Raw genomic sequence first — 13,153 nt, 5'->3', positions numbered from 1 at the left:
TTCTTGCCTGGAGAATCCCAAGGATGGGGGAGCCTGCTGGGCTGCCACACAGAGTCGGACACGACTGAAGCGACTTAGCAGCAGCAACAGCAGCAGCATGTCTTACCTATTGTAAATAATGCAGCAATGAACACTGGGATGCATGTATCTTTTCAAATCTTTATCCGTCTTCTTTATCCACATCTTCTTTATCCATTCATCTGTTGCTGGGCACTTATGTTGCTTCCATGTCTTGGCTATTATAAATAATGCTGCAATGAACACTGGGATGCATGTATCTTTTCAAATTACTGTTTTTATTTTGTCTGAGTCTTTTTAATTAATCACAAATATTGATTACAAAACTTTAAGCCAACTTTGATTCTTTCTTCTTAAAGCAGCTGTGCCATCCCAGGTGTCCCTTCTGTCAGGCAACATCTATCAACAGTTAAAACACATCAGCTTCTCTCTTCCTGGAATCCATTTACAACATGAGTTTTTTAGAGATGTCCAAGGCTGTTTATGGCAACATTGTTTGTACTAGCAAAAACATGAAAAAATCCTAGAAACATCCCGAAGGTGTATCAATAAGTGAATGACTGAATAAATTACGGCATAGCCATGCTGTGCACGCATGTAAAAAGAACAAGAGAAAGTTTTATAGTGATAGCTAGGCAGTGGGGGGCATTCACTCTACCAGCCATGTGTTAAGTGCACCTATACAGATTGTCTGATACATTCTCGATCAGTCAGTTGTCAACCGAGGACAGTTGAAAAAGGGAGACCTAAGAGACATGACAGGTGAAGTAACTTGCCCAGATGACACAGCTAGCACGGCTAGGATTCAAGTCACCGAAGTGTGTAAATGTGTAAAACGTTTGAGAAATATGTACACGGTTGCAACAGCAGTTATCACTCTAAAACGTGGTAGAGTTATGGATGTTTTTGCTTGTCTTTAAAGTAAAACAAACAAGGCTACCGCTGCTCCCAGGTAAGCCCAGGTTTTGTCCTCTCGTGCTTGGTTTACACACTAGTCTCCTGGCCTCTGCTTTTCCTTTAAACATCCTGCCTGACCCACCCCTCCAGCAGGTGCCCGGCCTTCCAAGAAAGTCCAGCTCTTCGGGCTGGAATCACCTGACCACCTCTTAATGATCCAAACATTTCTTCCTCCAGGGTTCAGTCTGACCAGCTCTGGCTGCAAGCAGCGTCATCTTTTCCCTGCCCCTCACTGTTCCACGTTTCTGCCCCTTCGTGTCCTTACATAGTTTGCACTCTCACCCACTGGAACCCCACCGTCCTTCTTTTCAGTGCTCAGCCAAAGACCACCACTTCGTGAAACTGTCCCTCCACAGCTCTGCCAACTTTCAGTGCTGTCCCTTCTCCAGGCTTTGCTGTAGCATCTTGGGCCATTCATTTTGGTACTGTGTTCTTGCAGTTTTAATTTATTTAATTTACTGGGCTTTTAAAAAATAGTTTATTTATTTGGTTGCGTTGGGTCTTAGTTTTGGCATTCCAATTCTTAGTTGAGGCATGTGGGATCTAGTTCCCTGACTAGGGGTCAAACCCGGGTCCCCTGCATTGGAAGCCTGGACTCTTAACCATTGGACCAGCAAGGAAGTCCCTATTTCACCATTCCATATATGCTTTATTCCTTTTAGGAATAAAGTGACTCTTATAGGCAGACAGCACCTGTTGTCCTTTTTTGAAACATTCAGCACTGTGTTCTATCTCTACCTGCTGTCCAAGAAACATATATTTAATAATGCCAATGAATTAATGTGGCCATGTTTAAAATAGCAAGCTTCTGGATACTGTCCATAAACAGAATCATAGATGACTTAACTGAAGTATAAAACACATAAGCATTACTGCCAAGTAAATCTTCCCCTGTTGTGACATGAGTCCCTCCAGGACTGGCCTTCTCATCCTTGAACCGAACCTCTTCCATGGTGTTGCTACCACATCTGTCCAGCTGGATGCTCACGGGAGCCTCTGCCCAGACCTCGCCTTGGATTTTAGACTAGGTTTGAACCTTTAGTTAGTGGTTATTTATCTCCCATCCCCAAGCTATCCAGGGGCCCACCCAGAGTCACCTCATTAGCATAAAATCAGGCCAGGATGATCCCCTGGAGAAGGAAATGGCAGGCCACTCCAGTATTCTTGCCTGGAAAATTCCATAGACTGGGGAGCTTGGCAGGCTACAGTCCATGGGATCGCAAAGTCAGATACGACTGAGTGACTAACATGTATATATATATGCTGCTGCTGCTGCTGCTAAGTCACTTCAGTCGTGTCCGACTCTGTGTGACCCCATAGACGGCAGCCCACCAGGCTCCCCCGTCCCTGGGATTCTCCAGGCAAGAACACTGGAGTGGGTTGCCATTTCCTTCTCCAATATATATATTGAGAAGAGCACAAGATGCTCTGCTCGCCCCAGGAGGAAGGTACGAGGGTTTTAGGAGCCCTGTGCCAGGAACCGGGGATGAAGACCAAATATGTATCTCTTATTATATCACATTATCACACCCTCAACGCAAAAGTCACACCTACCTTTTATGTGTGTGTGTAACCCAGGCCTCATTTTTAGGGAGAGCTCCAGGGCCTTTGCTTCCCGCCTGCCTCCCAGCTCTGGCTCTAGCACAGGGCACAGCCTCCCTACGTGCACGTCCTTCTGCCGTGTCAACACATCCTGTGGAAATTTGACAATTCCGAGACGTTTTTCTGAACAGACATCACCTGTTCTTTTTCACAAGGATTATTTATGTGTTCGATCTGACACTGTTGTTGTTTCTTTTTTTCCTCACAGTTTCCCTTTCTTGTGAATCATATTCCTGGCCAACAGGGGCATACTTATCATTTTTTCCTGAACTTTCCAAAGCCTGTTTTCCGAAGTCCAGGACTCACGTCAGCTCAGCCTGATGGTCCCTTTCCTCTGTTTGACCAGGAATGACGCAGTCATTTTTCCTCGAGGTTCCTGGAAATTACACAATAGCCATTAAGTTCTTTTTCGTCAGATTTAAGTCAAGAATAGAAGTTCCCTTGTTGTTTCCTCTGTCTTCTTGGTGATGAGGGCATTAGGAAGACTGGCAAGGACTTATCACATGGTTTACTTTTTTTTCTGTATCTTTTTTTTTTTTTAATTGAGGTATAGTTGATGTATAAATATCATGTGGTTTACTTTTAGCAGACTAAGACTTCTGCTAAAATCTGAAACTTTGATGCTAGTCTCCATCATCGCCTAATTTACCTATTAAATTATCTGATATTGATAAAACATTTTCTCACTTCACTTTCAGAATAATAAAACAGTAATAGCTTTACATTTATTGTGCCTTTTCAATGTGTATACCAGGCACTTGTAAGTGCTTTAAGTACAACAGAATTTTTAAGCTTAAAAGCAACTCCATGCCTATATATGAAACTTAGTTTAAAAAAGAAGGATATCCTGTCATTTGTGACAACTTGGATAGACATTGAGGGTACAATGCTAAGTAAAAAAAGTCAGAGAAAGATAAACACTACATGGTATAATTTATATGTGGAATTGTTTTTTTTAAATAGATACTGTGTGTGTGCTAAATCATTCCAGTTAAGTCCCACTCTTTGTGACCCCATGGACTATAGCCCACCAGGTTCCTCTGTCTATAGGACTCTCCAAGCAAGAATACCAGAATGGGTTGTCATTTCCTCCTCCAGGGGACCTTCCCAACCCAGGGATTGAACCTGTATCCTGCATTGGTAAAGGCAGGTTCTTTACCATTAGTGCCAATCATTTTTTTTTTCTTTTTAAATAGATACAGAGAGTAGAAAAGAGGTTGCTAGCGTCTGCGGAGTGGGGGAAATAGAGGTTAGTAAAAGGGCACTAACTTTAATTTTGTGACTCTAGTTGATAACACTGTATTGTACAGTTGTATAGTTGAAATTTGTACAGTTGAAATTTGCTAAGAGAGTAGAACTTAATGTTCACACCAAGAAAAAAAAAAAGGCAAATGTGAGGTGATGCATGGGGGAAATCCTTTCACAATGTACGCATACAAATATCAAATCATCACACTGTAGACTTTAAATATCTTACAATTTCATTTGCCAATTATACGTCAAAGCTGGAAAAAAAAAAAAGTCAAAACCAACTCCATAAGGTAGGTGCTATTATTACTTCCTATTTTACAGATATGGAAACTGAAGCACAAAGACATTATGGAATTTATCTAAAGCCACGAGGCTTGCAAGTAGGACAAGGAGGATTCTAAGCTGTCTTGCAGCCACCACTCTTTATGGCTTCTCCTGCTTGGGTTTTAACACCAGTTTCCTAACTACCAGCTGCCTGATCTTGGGGAAAGTTGCTTAAAGTGTGAGTCTCAATTGCCTTATTTGCAAAACTGGGAATAACAATATCAGCATTGTAGGGATTGTCATGAAAATTAAGTGAAGTGAGAAGAGGACACCAGGGTGTCACCTGCAGGGTGCTGTCAGCACCCTGCCACCCACATCTTCTCTGCTCCCAAGCTGCTCCCTCTCTTCACGTTTTCCTATTCTGACTTCAGATTCCATCATACAATCAATGCATACACTTTTGTTGATTCCCTAGAAAGATATTGCTTGGTAGTATGTCTTTCTGTAAATGGCATCTATGAATCAAGAAAACATATCATTTCCTTATGCATTTGTTTTGTCCGGCTAGTGTGTTCATAATTTAAGGGGCAAGTGACATATCTTGAATTTGTTTGAGTTCTCTCAAAGCCCAATGTCAAGTCTCACACTCTCTAAATACTCAATAAACAGTTGTTGTGCTGTGCTTAATCGCTCAGTTGCGTCCGACTCTTCGGGACCCCGTGGACTGTAGCTTGCCAGGCTCCTCTGTCCATGGGGTTTCTCTAGGCATGAGTTCTGAAGTGGGCTGCCATGCCCTCCTCCTGGGGATCTTCCCAACCTGGGGATCAAACCTAGGTCTCCTGCATTATAGGCAGATTCTTTACCATCTGAGCCACCAGGGAAGCCCAAGAATACTTAAGTGGGTAGCCATTCCCTTCTCCAGAGGATCTTCCTGACCCAGGAATGGAACCGGGGTCTCCTGCATTGCAGGCAGATTCTTTACCAGCTGAGCTACCAGGGCATATTAGCATTTGCCCATAAAAGCAAATGCAGCAGCTCTGCACTGTGTAAGTAGAAGGATGCTTTTTTCCACCCCCAGTGCAGGATTCGGAGCCAGCCTGGGTGAGGCGGGCAGGGTGCATTCTCCTCCAGGGTCATTTTTCCTTCCATCAGAGAGTAGGGTAGGAGGGGGCCAGGGCAGGGGGCAGCACTTCCAGGAGGGTGTGGAGAGAACAGATACCCAGGTCTCAGCTGCCAAGCCCTCTGTGCCCAGCCTTGCCAGGGGATGCTATAAGGAAGCAGAGGAGGCCACCAGCTGGAGGGCGAGGCAGGTGGACTTGTCTGGACGCAGCGCTGAGCTCCAGAGCTGCAGAGTCTGCCGGAAGACAGAAGGACACCGCTGAATTCTCTCCTCCAAGGTTTGGGGCACGTGTGTGCTGGGCTTGCACGTCCCGCCCCAGCTTGTGTGTGCTCAGTCATACAGTCATGTCCGACTCTTTGCAGACGTGCTTCTGCCAACGTCTCGGCAGGACTCGATGAGAGGACGGTCAGGAAGCGGCCCCGCTGGGACAGAGGGCAGCTGTCTGCACCAGGCCGGAGTGACTGGAAAGCAGAGCGCTGCAGTGGTATCTTGTGGCTGCAGTTTTCCTGTCTCGCCCACTCAAGAGTTTTATGACTCCTGCTGGAAAGCAAGCAAATCAACAAAAATTAACTCATCTGAAAGCTGGCCTGCTAAACCTCAGGCTGGAGACCATTCTTTCTCCCCCCTGAAATTAGAAAAGTTCCTAAATTGTTGATCTGTAAGCAAGTGAAGTCCTGTCCTGGCTTTGGGGACATTTTTATTGTTGTTGTTTAGTCCCTAAGTCACGTTCAACTCTTTGGGACCCCTGAACTGGAGCCCGCCAGGCTACTCTGTAACTGGAGCTATTCTCCAGGCAAGAATACTAGAGTGGGTTGCCCTTTCCTAATCCAGGGGATCTTCTACACCCAGGGACTGAACCTGTGTCTCTGTGTCTGCTGCATTGGCAGGTGGATTCTTTACCACTGAGCTGTCAGGGAACCCTGGGGATGTTTTTAATTGCTCTTTAATGGTTTCAAAATTAGAAAGAGTAGATTGCCAGTTGTACCAGGATTACCTCCTCCTTTTTTTTTTAAAGGGTGACAGAAATAACATTTGTGTGGCACACACTTCTGTAGTATATCTACTGGCTTATAAATATTTTACACAATTTCACTAATTGGATTTTGAAAAAGGTCAAGAGTTGTCCGGCTCCTGTTGCACACAGAGAAACGTCCCTTTGGGTTTCCAAGGGTTCTTTTTGTTTCTCTTTGCTTTTTCTTCTTTAGGTTCTGTTTTGATTGACAGGGCCCAATGCTGGAGTTGCTTATTGTGGGAAACCTGCTTTTCTTTGTGTATTTATAGAAATCAAAACATGCTTCTGGATGAGCTCTGCTTCCTAATGAAAGGCAGCCCTATGTTCTGCTTCTCAAGCCACTCAGCTCCTGTTGAAAACTGTCCTCGCCGTGGGAGTGACCGTGGGCGGTGGTCGCATTCCCTGCACCCACCCCCAGCCAGTTAGAGATTATTCGGTTTGTTAATCGATAAAAGATAAAGTCTTTTTCCGCACTTTGTGCTAGAAATGAACAATTATGACTCTTCTCAGATGTCGACCTCAGCCCTCTTCCTGTCCATTCGGCTGGATGAAGGTGTTGCCAGCTCCAGGGGCAGCGCTCCCTGTGGGTTCACTGCTCCAAGCTCCTGGGCTGCGTGCCCCCTATGGGACCTTGACGGTAATGATTCCTGGGGGCAAGGGACTTTCCCCCTCCCGTGAGGTTTCCTTTCTTTCTGATCTGTTCCCTCAGTACCTGGTTGATTTCTCCCCTCTCTGGATCTATCCCCCTTCTGCCAAAGCCATTCCTGAAGCCCCACTTTACCTCGTCTCTCCATGGATGAGACTCTGAATGGCGTGACAGACTTTGGAAAACTGTTCAAGAATCATGTTTTCCAGAGTGTCTGCCTTGGGATGGGTATTTCAAGTGGCTCAGTGATAAAGAATCCGCCTGCCAATGAAGGAGACTCGGTTTGATCCCTGGGTTGGGAAGACCCCAGGAAGGAGGAAATGGCAACCCACTCCAGGATTCTTGTCTGGAGAATCCCCAGGGGCACAAAGCCTGGCAGGCTGCAGTCCATGGAGTGGCAAAGAGTTGGACATGTCTTAGTGTTTGAACAACAACAGGTACCTTGGAACATTTCTTCTGAGAAACACTTTTCAATAAAAGGGGTGTCTGGACATTAGGGGAGATGTTTCAAAACATATCTTTCTTTTGGACAGTCAATTAACCTTGTTGGTCAAAGTTAAAATAGGCCTGGGAAAGGTCCTGTGTTTAAAATGACCAAGGAACCAACGGGAACAGAAAAGTTAAATGTAGTTTAACTGTGGTTTAACTGGGTTTAACCCACAATTTCCCAGATGACCTGTGCTTGTTTGCTTCTTGGCACTGGGGGCCTCCAGGAGAGGCATTGGGAATCCCTGCCCTAGAGCATCCTGGCCACCTTCTAGGTCCAAGGAAGTCATATCAACTTGGGAGAACTGTTCCATCAGGCTCCACAGAGCTGCATATGATCTCTATTATGTTTAAACGTTTATGTTGTCATCCTAAAATAGGTGACACCTAGAAGTTGAGTTGGATTATATTCTTAAAGCCTCATTATGCAGAGACCATTCTGCTGGTGCCCATGAGAAGGGCCATTTGCTACCCTGGCCCAATCTAGGTGGTGAGTCTGGAGAGAGACAAGCTGAAAATGTTGTAGAATAAGGCCAGCTGACAAGACAGGCCTCTTGAGGAAACAGTACCCCATCTGTGTCCTCTGTGGCATTTAGGTCAAGAAACTGGACTTGGCCAGTGCACTCGGGTGACCGGACTCAACACTGCTGACTCCCATGAAGAAGCCTCAGACACAACACCAGATGCTGCCGGAGGTGAGCAGCAACAGGAACTCCCGTTCACTGACGGTAGGAGTGCCAATGGTCCGGCTGCTTTGGAAGGTGGACTGCAAGGAGAACAAACCAGTCAGTCTTAAAGGAAATCAACCCTGAATAGTCATTGGAAAGACTGATGCTGAAGCTGAAGCTCCAGTACTTTGGCCACCTGATGCGAAGAGCTGACTCATTAGAAAAGACACTGGTGCTGGGAAAGACTGAAGGCAGTGGGAGGGGAGATCGGGATGGGGAATACATGTAAATCCATGGCTGATTCATGTCAATGTACGACAAAAACCACTACAATATTGTAAAGTAATTAGCCTCCAACTAATAAAAATAAATGAAAAAAAAAAAAGACTGAAGGCAGGAGGAGAAGGGGACCTCAGAGGAGAGTTGGTTGGATGGCATCACTGACTCAATGGACATGAATTTGAGCAACCTCCTGGAGATGAAGGACAGGGGAGCCTGGTGTACTGCAGTCCATGAGGTCGCAGAGTCAGCCATGACTGAGCGACTCAACAATAACAACTTTGGAGGCAGTTTGGCAGTTTCCTACAAAACTAAATGTACTCTTACATTTTGCTATAGCTGTGGTTCAATTGCTAAGTTGTGTCTGACTCTTTGCAACCCCATGGACTTTAGCCTGCCAGGCTCCTCTGTCCATGGGATTTCCCAGGCAAGAATACTGGAGTGGGTTGTCATTTCCTTGTCTAGGGGATCTTCCCGACCCAGGGATTAAACCTGCATCTCCTGCATTGGCAGGTGGATTCTTAATCACTGGACCACTAGGGAAGTCCTGCTTACCTGTTTTTATTATTCTCTACCCCCTGAATGTAAGCTCAGGAAGACAAACACTGTGCTGTCATCTTGCTCACCATTGAATCCCCACTTTACCCATGGAAAGCATTCTATCCATATTTGAGTGAATGAATGAATGCCCTCTAAGCCTCTGTAGACAGTTATCTCTTATAAGTCTGTTCCTTTCCTGGTCACAATATGCTCGTTTGTTTCAAGCGTTCTTCATATGCCATGGTACTCCCTGGCCACAGAGTAATTTTTTCCAAGTTGTCCTTAAAATACAACACTGGGTTTGATTGAACTTGCACAGAATACAAAGAGGTTGTCTCCTCCGCTTTCTGTCCATGCTGGAGCCCAAGAGTTAGCTTTTGTTAGGGAAGGGTAAGTTAGCCACCCTTGCCAAATATACAGTCATTTCAGATGCTGCCACACTCCTGCTCCATGGGGCACTAGTTAGTAGTTAGTAACCAGCTGCTTCCACCTATATCCACCAAAGCCACGATCTGTAGCACTTGCAAGTTCAGAGGTCTAAATTCTCCCACCATGGCTGATTTCAGGCCACCAAAGTGAAGTCACTGGTCGTGGATTTGGGGCGAGCTGTTAAGTGTCAAAGAGCCAGTGGACACAACACTGCCACACCTCGAGCTCCTACCCCACCCTCACAACCTCCGTGTTCACTGAGAAACATCACCGAAGAGAACCCACATGTCTGCCTCTTGTACACACTGCATCCGTCCGTAAAGTCAGAGTTCTATAAAATCCAGACATAAAGGCAACCAGAAGGGAAGGAAGGAATGGATTAAATCTCTCTCAGGTCTGCTGCTTGCGTCTCATTAGGCCTTTGGGCACATGGACACTTGCCGATTTTCATGGCTTTCCTATAGCATGTCGACTTATTAACATTCCTTGTTTTCTTTTTCTGACCCAAACTAGTCAGCAAAAGAGAAGTAATTCTTTTCTTGATGTTTTGGTTTCTCTTACTTAACGACATTCATGGCTTCCCCAGCCCTACCTAACTCTCACCACAGGTGTTATGACTTAAAAAGACATAATTCAGCATCAAACCCTTCAGCGAGTTTGTGGATGTGAGATGTTCCTCACGGAGGGCTGTGATGTCATTTGAATGCCAGGTTGTGTGTCTTTTGAGACTGTGCTGCAGAACTGTAATTTATTTACCATGTTTTTATTTGGGTCAGTGGGAAAGGATTGACAATTAGTTATTTTGGCAAACGTTCAGTTATGCCTGAAAAAGGAACACAGACTTAACATGTTATATAATCACTCTTAAACCACCTCCGGGAAGTTCTCCAAGGCCCGTGTGTCAGTCTGCGTCGTGCGTGTCCGGACACAGCCTCTACAGGAATTCCTGTTCCATGAGGCACGGTGGAGAATTGCTGTGAGACAGAGCTGAGTTAAACTGTGAGGTGGGCTTGTTAGGGGAGAGTGAAGAGAAAGAACTTACCTTACCCTGAAACCCACCGCAGTCATCGTCCGGCAATGCTGAGGCACAGACTGTCCTCCTGACCACTGGACTCTGTGGAGTTAAATGATTTTTACTTCAGAATGGAATTATGTCTGTGGGTTTTTTTCATGTGTATGTGGTAAACTTTTATTTAGGGCTTCCCCAGTGGCTCAGCAGTAAAGAATCTGCCTTCAATGCAGGAGACACAGGAGACACCGGTTCAATCCCTGGGTTGGGAAGATCCCCTGGAGAAGGAAATGGTAGCCCACTCCAGTATTCCTGCCTGGAGAATGCCGTGGACAGAGGAGCCTGGCGAGCTACCGTCCCTGGGGTCACAAAGAGTCAGACTTGACAGAGCAACTAAACATAAAAACTTTAAGTGTAGATGCCTACAAAGAAGTACACAGACCATAAATATACAACTCTCAGAATTGTTGCAAAGGGAATATAGCCATGGCACCACTCCCCAGGTCAAGAAATTAACATTATCAGAAGCTCTCCTCTGTTCCCCCAGGGGCCACCTCCCCACGCATTCCCAAAGGTGAGCACTAAACACCTCTTTAGAAATGTTTTCATTTCACTTTTCTGATTCCAAATCACAATTCTAATTTTCTCCCCATGATTGTCTATGAGGAATCTAACTTATTCTTGCTTTTCACTTAGAGTTGTGGGGTGTGTGTTGGGGGCATCACTGATTCAGATGTTGAAATTCGTGTGAGGTCAGAGCCACCCCGAGAGTAGGCAGGTGTCTGGGTGGACGTTCTTAGCTAGGACCCTGGTGGCTCAGACAGTAAAGAATCTGTCTGCCAAGCGGGAGACCCGGGTTCAATCCCTGGATCGGGAAGATCCTCTGGAGAAGGGAATGGCTACCCACTCCAGTATTCTTGCCTGGAGAATCTCCATGGACAGAGGAGCATTGTGGCTACAATCCATGGGGTCACTAAGAGGCAGACCTGACTGAGAGACGAACACATCTATATAAACAATTCAGCTGGAGAGTATACTACAAAAGTAGTGGTGCCATGGGAGGTACAGTGATTCATCATGAAGATTTATAATAATTGTTAAAGAGAAGTCCTTACGTGTTTGTTTATTGTCCTGTTTGTTTATTCTCCAGTCAGTGCATCTGGAGGGTCTCAGGACTGTCCAGGCACCATCGCTTCCTCTTCAGGTCCAGGAAATATCTCTTCCTGTTCTTTATTGCCAAATGCCTTGTTTCTGGCTCATTTCACATCTCTCACCACAGGAAAGGATAGCAGTGCTGCTGTTACAAATTACCATGGTTCTTCTGAACCATGAAACAATATAACTCTTCTTGCCTGTTCCTAATCCCATTTATTTCATTCTGGCCACATCATCATTTGTGATATTGCATCATCCACTGTGTAATCCATGCATCCTGACTTCCAATAATGTTCTACAAGTTTCTGTGTTTTACTGATGCTGTCCATTAATGCAATCCTTGCCCAGAGTATACAGAACATTGTGATTGATGACTTGCTTTCTGCTCATATTAAAATCACCATTGGAAAGTTTATGGCATTCATATACAACAACTCATCTTCCAATCATGTTTTTTCATTTTGCTTTGGTTAGTCTCTCCTCTAAGGCCTTTCCTTCCTCCTTTCTCATTCCTTAAAGAACAACTCAAAGGACATCTTAAACTTCATTCCCCTGCTCCCCACCAAAGCACTTATCATTATTTAACATACCATGTACTTGTACTTCTTCAATCCTATTTATTATCTATCTCTCCCTATACAATGTAAGCTTCATGATGGCAGGGACTTTTAACTGATTTGTTCACTGCTGTAGTCCCAGGGTCTAGAATAATCCCTGGCACAGAGTAAGCACTCAATACAGATTCAAATTAACACACAAAATTCTACCTACAATATATAATTGATTAATTAATAAAAAAATTAATCAATAATTAATAAAGTTCCACTTAGTCTATGGACTTCTTCACAATACAATCTTTTGGTTTTTTTTTGTGAGCCTAAACATTTGGTCTGTTTAGCACCCAATCAGATTTTTAATTGTTGCAGTTGTTCTATTTTGTTTCTCTGAGTTTTGGGATTATCTGTATTTGTCTGTGTATCCCCAACTTCCTTTCTTCCCTACTTGTTCTAGATATATACCTGCCACTCTATTGCACCTAATTCTGCAGAGGTGGACCTGAGTCTCAGTAGAGGTCACTTGTAGGATCCCACTCCTGTTGCCATGGAGAAGGGTCAAGGGATGGTCACCAGTTACAACTTGTGGATAGTTTTACCCCACACCACCAAGCAATGAAGCAATTCTTGGATACCAGCTAAGTGTCTTAGAGTTTAACTCAATTCTGATAGCTTCTGCCTGGAAATAATATCAAATTCCACAAATTAAGAGTTCAGTCCTATGAGACCACCCCCTCAGCTGTTTTATATACCAATCACAGGTCCAGGTTGTCATCTGAACTTCTGACTCGCCCGCTGTAGAGCAGATCACAGAACTCAGAGAAGCATTTTGCTTGCTGGATTACCAGTCTATTATAAAAAGGTATAACGATAACTCAGGAACATCCAGATGGGAGGGATATGTCAGGCAAGGTGTGAGGAAAGGGAAAGCTTCCATGCCCGCTCCATGAATCTTCCTATGTTCACCAACCTGAAAGCTCTCCCAACCCTCTCCTTTGGCGTAATTAGGGAGTCCTCATCATAGCTGTTCAGTTTCTCAGTCTGTTCAACCCTTTGCAACCCCATGGACTGCAGCATGCCAGACTTCCCTGTTCTTTACCATCTCCCAAAGTTTGCTCAAACTCATTAAGTCGGTGATGCCATCCAACCACCTCATCCTCTGC

This window comes from Cervus canadensis, chromosome 1 (genome assembly GCF_019320065.1).
Source record: "Cervus canadensis isolate Bull #8, Minnesota chromosome 1, ASM1932006v1, whole genome shotgun sequence".
In the NCBI taxonomy this organism is placed as follows: domain Eukaryota; kingdom Metazoa; phylum Chordata; class Mammalia; order Artiodactyla; family Cervidae; genus Cervus; species Cervus canadensis.
The sequence above is the reverse complement of the archived record's forward strand: the minus strand, read 5'-3'. Positions refer to the sequence as shown.